Genomic DNA, 7,167 nt, shown 5'->3' with positions numbered 1-7,167 from the left:
CCAGTTCTTGCCACAGGCATAGTGTTGAAAAATCAGATGAAACCCGCGTCTCCCCTTCACGGGGGTGAATTGGGATTTTACCAACAAGCACAGACAAGGGCTCCTCTGTGAACGCTTGGCTCATGTCAGGCTGTGTGTGAGTGTGAGTGTGAGTCATTTCTGTGTTGACGATGTGGTGCCCATGTCAGTACGAGTGATTTCTATGTCGGTGTGTGTGATCTCCACGTCGGCATGTGTGTATGATTTCCACGTTGGAACGTGTGATTTCCTTGTCCGCATGTGTGGTCTTGGTACAGCTTTGCTCTGACAATAGCTTCAACCTCTGACCTGGTGAGGAAAAGGCCTGGTGGCTGGGTCTCTGTGAATTAGCAGGCGGAGACCTAGCCCAGGAGAGGGGCTATATCCCTAGGCCTGGGCCAGGCATAGCCCCTCTGCACTCCAGGACAGCGCAGACCTAGGACCAGGCTCCTTGGGGCTGCTCATGATCTGAGCTGCACCAGGAGGCATGAAATGATTCAGAGGCACATAGTTGGCTGTGAACAGTGTGAAGCACGGAGTGGGTGTGAAAGCCTCCCAGCCACACCCTTCCCACCCACTTCAGCAGCTCTGGCTCCTGGGCCCCTCCTTCCCTGGCGTCCTGTCTCCCCTGGGGGAGTTTCTGGTGCTTGCATCTGCTCGCTAGAGGCAAGAATTGAGGCCAGATCAAAGACTGCGGACCCCCATGACAGCTGTAATTGGGACCCGCTGACCGCCTCAAACGGGATTCTCAGAGCCCCTTCCCCTCCTCAAGAGCCGATGCTGCTTTAGATCAGCCAGCCCTCTAGGCCCTGCCCCCTGCCCTCACGTCCATCTCTCCTGTCCTGAGACTCTGGAAATCCCAGACTTTTCCTTTTTTTTAAAGAGAGAGAGCGAGTAAACATGCATGCAAGAGTGGGGGCAGGGGATGGGGGGAGGAACAGAAGGAGGCAGAGGGAGCTGGAGCATCTCAAACAGGCTCCACACTCAGCACGGAACCCGACACAGGGCTCAATCCCACAACCCTGAGATCATGACCTGAGCCGAAATCAAGAGTCAGACACTTAATCAACTGAGCCACCCACGCCCTAAAATCCCAGTCTTTTTATCCATTAATTAATTCATTCATTCAACAAAATTTCACCCGAGGCTAACCATAGGGATGCAGAGATGGGCCAATGCTCTGCTTACACGCTGAGGACCCCCCTGGATAATTTTTCTCTCAAAGACTCAGTGTTTCAAAAGCGTTTGTTGGTCACACTAGCCCCATATAGCAAGTGGTCTTCACACAGGCCTGGTGACACTTGGTTTATGTAACTACACCGTGAAAGGGAGAGGGATTCCTCTGAATGCCGAAGTGAGCCTGGGGTGTGGCCTCTTTTATTTTTCCCAACCATCACGGGAAGTGGGCAGTGTTCTATTTCACAGATGAGGGGACTGAAGCTCAGAAAGCAAAGTCCTTGGCTTCCGGAAGCCAAGACTAAGATTTGAAGCCATGTTTCTCCCTCTTCAAACCCCTGCCACTCCCCTCCCTGCCCTCATGGACCAAAAGAAAAGAAAACAAGCAGAAAATTTGGCTTCTTATGTGATCCCGGGTCTTATCACAGGCAAGGGTGGAGTTTCTTATCCTTTTTGTTCTTTTTTGGAAAATAGAAGGCAGCTTAGGGCCTTGGGGCTTGGTCTCTGCCCCATCCCAGTGGAGGGAGGCTCCACCCAGGCCTTCCTCCCTCCCCCAGGCCTAGTGGGCTCCCTCCCAGGCCTTGGGCCTCATCCTGCCTTCCCCCTGGGTGCCTATCCTGCCTCCAGGCTTGCTGTCCCCCACTCAGACCCCAGATCCCAGGCGGGAGCTTCCTGTTCTCATCACCACACTTTCCATGACACAAGAGGAAGTCAGCTGAGCTGGGGCCGGGTTTTCCAAGCAGCTCAGCCAGTGTGGGGCCAAAGGTTTGGGGCAGGGAGGGGGTTAGCAGCCCCCAGGGCCCGGGTGTCAGTACATCCCAGGCCTCTGCCAGAGAGACACCTGCCTGTGCTGCCCTGGGCCCACACCAGGTAACCCCGGGGGCGTGCATGCATCCTTCAGCTGCTCAGTCAGGCTCTCTGGGCTCTGCGACTCTCCAGCACCCCCAGAATTTGCCCGGTTGCCAGTGCAAAGGGGCCACGGTGCGGGTAGATGGGGATGGGAAGGCAGAGGAGCTGAGCACTGGGAGGCAGGTAGGAGGGACAGGAGAAGAGAAAGGGGGCCCGGAAATGTGCCCAATGCCTAGTAGGACCTCAGTGTTTATTAAATGAATGAATGAATCTCTGGGATGGTTGCCAAAGACCTCAGGATGGCCTGGTGGCCGGAGGAGATCTCGCCTCTGCTCTGTGAAGGGTGGGAAGAGCTCTGCAAGTTTGTAAAATGACCTGAATGCTTGAAAACCTAAACTTGGCAGCTTGGGGTGGGGGTGGGGCACCCCGAGGGGAGCAGGCTTTTCAGGAGCACCCCCTCCAAATCAGGAAGTGCACCTTTCCCCTCAGCTTTGCTCCTTGTCAATCAAATCACTGGTGGAGGGGGGATAGTAGGGGGAGGAGAGGAAAGTGGGACCTGATGAGATCAGATTCTGGTTCTGAGGGACAGCTGGGGGGTATGCAGGTATGGGGAGGGGCTCTGGCCCAGGCTGGCACCTGCAGGCAAGTCCCAGCTCTGCCCCAGATTGCCAGGTGGATGCTCAGGGCCTCAGGTGACTTGTCTGTAAAAGACGGGGCTGGATGACCCTGAGGCCAGTTCTCTGTTCTGAGACCTAAAGGGTTCGACTCCTTCTCTTGTGTGAGAAGGTATTGAGTGTCATCTACTGTATTTGTTTAACAAGAGGCACACCCAAACCCATAGACAAGCACTTTCAGGATCAGGGTTTTTCTACTCTGCTAGTGGGCACTCTGAGTACCTCCTGACAGTCCGTGAAGGAGGGGCCCAGGCACACCCCAGAGGGCGAATGCCAAATAATATTGGCACTTTTTTGACAATTTACTGGGTGTCCAGAGCTCTCTTATGACGACTTCTGTGTGTCCAATAATCTGGGCCCATTGGTGGGAGGTTTGGAGGAGCTGGCTGTGTTGTAGAGATGAGGACAATGAAGCTCTGGGGGATGGGGGGTCAGGCCCAGGTGGGGTCAGCCTTGGCCTGCAGGAAGAGACAGGTCAACACAGGCTTCTGGAGGGGGCTGACTCTGGCCTGGGATGGAGGGTGAGAAGGTACAGCCCAGTGTCCTCCATCCAGTCTGTACCCATATGGACCCCTTACCTGGGTGTGCATCCCAGCAGATCCCAAAACTTCAGAATGGGTTCCATGTTCTGAGTGCTTTAAGCTCTGCTGAGTGCAGGGCCATGTTGAGTTGGCCCCATGAGATGGTCTGGAAGAAAGTATTTACTGATTCTGTGTGTAGTGATGGTGATGATGGTGATGATGTTGGTGATGATAGTGATAATGGGATAATGGTGATATTGGGAATGTTGGTGATGATCGTGATGATGGTGGTGATGATGTTTACCACTTACTAAGGGCCTGCACAGTGCTAGGAGCTGAGTAACCCATTATTTTGGTTCTTCCCAGTGTGAGTATGCAACCATCACTGATATGGAGGATAATTTGAGGTGGCTCATAGATGACCACTTTCATCTTAATAGTTCTATGTTTAACATAAAATAGATAATTTAAAGAAAGTAGACAATATGCATACCAGATCCATGACTTACTTATGGGAGTGATATAAAATTTCATTTTTAGGTTATTTAGCAAACATTGCTGAGTTGATTTAAAAAGAAAATATTAATACCTGGTGTTGGATAGGTCAGTATGAAGGTAGGATGTAAATAGTTGACATTTAGGACCATTAGAGGCAGAAACCATTATTAGCTCTCTTTTGCAGAGGTCAGAGTGGAGAGAGTTTAACTGGTCACACAATATGCAAATGGTGGAGCTGGGTCTTGGCCCCAGATGCCAAATTTAGAAAATATTTTACTTAAATAAAGGACACACACAGAAAAGTGCACATATTGCACACGTATAGCTTCAATGATTTCACAAATTGAACGCACTCGTGTAGCAAGCACCCAAACAAAACCCAGCCGGCACCCAGAAGCCCCCTCTCCTGTGCGCCCTTCCAGCCACCCCTCACCACCTGCTCCTCAGGTATCCAGACTTCCATCACACAGATTGCTTTTGCCTTTTCTCGAACCGCATCTAACTGGCATCACACAGTTTGTGCTTTTCTGCATCTGGCATTATTTTAGTTAACACTGTGCTCAGAAAGTTCATCCGTGTTATGGTGTGCAGCAGACGCTGGTTCTTCTTCCTATGGTGTGCTGGTATCACAATTTATTTACCCATTCTACTGTGATGGCCATTTGGGTTTTGCAAAGCTTGAAGCTCTGCTGCCCTCCACAGATACCTGCACATCACACAGTAAACAGGACTTTCTCTAAGGAACTAGAGACCAATGAGGGTGTGAAACACAAACCCACAATTACAGAACCGGTGCTTTCCCAAGTACAGAGTGGCCTTGAGGTTGGCCAGGGTGGTGAGTGGTTTGGACAATCTTAGAGCTTATCTGTGGCATTGCACTTTATAAGGTACTTTTTCCCAGCAGCGCTTCATAGCCTTGTCCGCAGGTAGTGGGTGCCTTGTCCCCATGCTATAGGCGAGGAAAGGGAGGCCAACAGAAGTGACCCCACCGCCACGTGGGGAAAAGGAAACAGCCCAGATCTGAGCTCAGATCACCTGACACTAAATCCTTGGCTATTTGTACCTCCTCCCAGCTGCCTGGTAAATCTTGGGGTGGGGCGGCCTTTCCAGGCCAGGGAGACCCCTGCGGCCAGAGGCTGCCTGCCAGCTGCTTTCTGAGAAGGATCTAAAGCCAAACCAAGTCCCTGGCTTTTTGGTCTGAGAAGCTACCTTCCTTTGAGCCCCACTTTCTTTCATTTGCAAAACAGGGGGAGGGTCCCTGCCCCCTCCCCGGAGAGGGGTGTGATCTCCATGACCCACAACACCTACCTGCCACCCTCACTGAGCAGAGTGGTGAACTTTCACATTCATTGTTATAGTGGATCTCATAAGCACCCTGGGAGGCATGCAGCACACATCACATTTGCCCCATATTTCGGAGAGGCGGAGTGACTCACCTATAGTCACAGGGTCCAGTAGGGAGCCAACAGGGACCCAGGGCCCAAGGACCTACTCCCTCCTACTTGTTCTTGCCTGGACAGGGAGCCCTGCTTTTAGGACACAGCCCACACTGGGGCCTTGGGACCTGAAACAGAGGGACTTGGGGGCCCAGTGAGGTTAAGGGGCTGCCTCAGGATGCACTACAAGAAGGGTCAGGCCTGGTGAGAGCCCGAGGCTCCTGCATCCCACTGCCTGCAGGATGGGGCAAGGGTGGAAAGCCTGGGGTGTGAGAGTCCCCAGAGAAGCCCAAGACAGATTGGCTCTAAGGCAGGCTCCCTGGTGGGGATAGAGGTTAAAAGAGCTTCTAGAATTCCCCCCCCCCCTTTTTTTTATTACTGGAAAGCTCTGCCAGCCTAGTAACCTCTGTAAGATGAGAATAATTAAAGTATTTTCTGGATTTTCATGAGGATTAAATGAGGCAAAGCCCAGACCGGCTCCTGGCATAGAGAACACTCCCTTGCTCTGACCCTGCTAATGAGGCTCAAGGCCTGTGCCCCTGTGAGGTTGGTCTGATGGATATGCAAGACTGGCTTAGGCCCTTGATGAGACTGGCACTGGGGAGGAAGGGCCAGGCTCAATGCTGGGGCAATACACCCGGGGGTGAGGTCTGGGTGAGGCATGGGAAGCAGTGTGGGGGACGGAAGGAAGCTGGAGCTGGTCCTGCCCCGACTTTTCCCCTCTGAAAGTCCCCACTTTCAGCCAGGCCTGGGCCCAAGACTTCCCCCCCTATCCCCAGGAAGCTCTCCCCGGTTCCCACTCTGCTGTGAAGTATGACCTGCCTCATCTCCCTCCGTCTCCTTTTCTCCTCTCAGCTTCCTTCTGACTTCTCCTCCCTGATAAAGGGGTTAGAAAGAAAAGCTAAAAGTCTAAAATTCTGTAATCCTAAGAGCTCATTTCTTTCCAGGCTCTGCTAAAGGCATGGCCAGTGTGGCCACAGGACATATCGAGAAGTTTTGGGTCAAATCCAGATAGTAGTTGGTAGAGAGAATGGCATATTTAAAACACGAATGAAGATTTTTCACAAGGGCTCCACTGTCAGCTGGGGGTCCTCATGGTGCCTGGGTGCCTGAAGAGGGAACCTGCAGGCTCGTGGCGGGGGTGAGTGGGGGAGGCATCAGGGAGCAGAGGGGTTTCCCCAGCACATTGGGGTCCAGAATGGTGTAGGACACAAATCTGCCACCTTTAGGGGTGGGGTCTTTCAGCCCAAGCTTTTTGGGATCCAATTACCCACTAATTTCTAGTTGTAAGTGAATCTGGAGTTGGGGGTCTTTGGGGGCCAGCTGAGAAACTCCCTTTCCCTGGCCAGGGTCTGGGGGCCCTGGGAGAGGGGATGAACCAAGATGGGTGGTCAGGCCCCAGAGGCAAGGATGAAGCTGTTTGCCTACACACACGGCGGAGAGCTGCTGGGCCTCCAGCCTCGTTTCTGCCTCCTCTGGGGGCTGCCCCAGGCTGGAGACATCTTCAAGGGTGCCCTGAGCCCAGAGTGGGCCGGGGTTCTGACCACCACGGGGCCCAGCTTTGCAACTTCAAGGTTCCACGAGCTCTGTGCGTGTGGATTTTTCTGGGGTGAAAGGTCAAACTTTCAGTGTGCATCTTCATGCTTCCCTCATACCCCAAGAGGTCCTAGAACCTCTGGGGCAGGATCAGCTGTGTGACATGGAAGTGTGGTTTTGTGCCTTGTTTGCTGGGTTTTGCTGCAGAGAATGTGCCTTCTCCCCACTTGGCGAACCCCTGCTTGGGGATGCAGGCTCTGTGCTCTGTGTCTGCAGGGTTCTGTGTGCATCAATTGTTCCGCCAGAGATGATAGCTCAGCTCATTTGCACTTCCATTGCCTCCCTGAGTCTGGCCCTTTCGGAGCCTTTGGCTTGCTTCTGGCTGCTAGGGCTGGGAGGTGGAATGAATCCTGCTGCACAGAGAAGGAAACTGAGGCCCCCATGGGCAAGTGGCCAGCA

This window comes from Canis lupus, chromosome 21, assembly GCF_048164855.1.
Source record: "Canis lupus baileyi chromosome 21, mCanLup2.hap1, whole genome shotgun sequence".
Classification (NCBI taxonomy): Eukaryota; Metazoa; Chordata; class Mammalia; order Carnivora; family Canidae; genus Canis; species Canis lupus.
Note: the sequence above shows the minus strand (reverse complement) of the source record.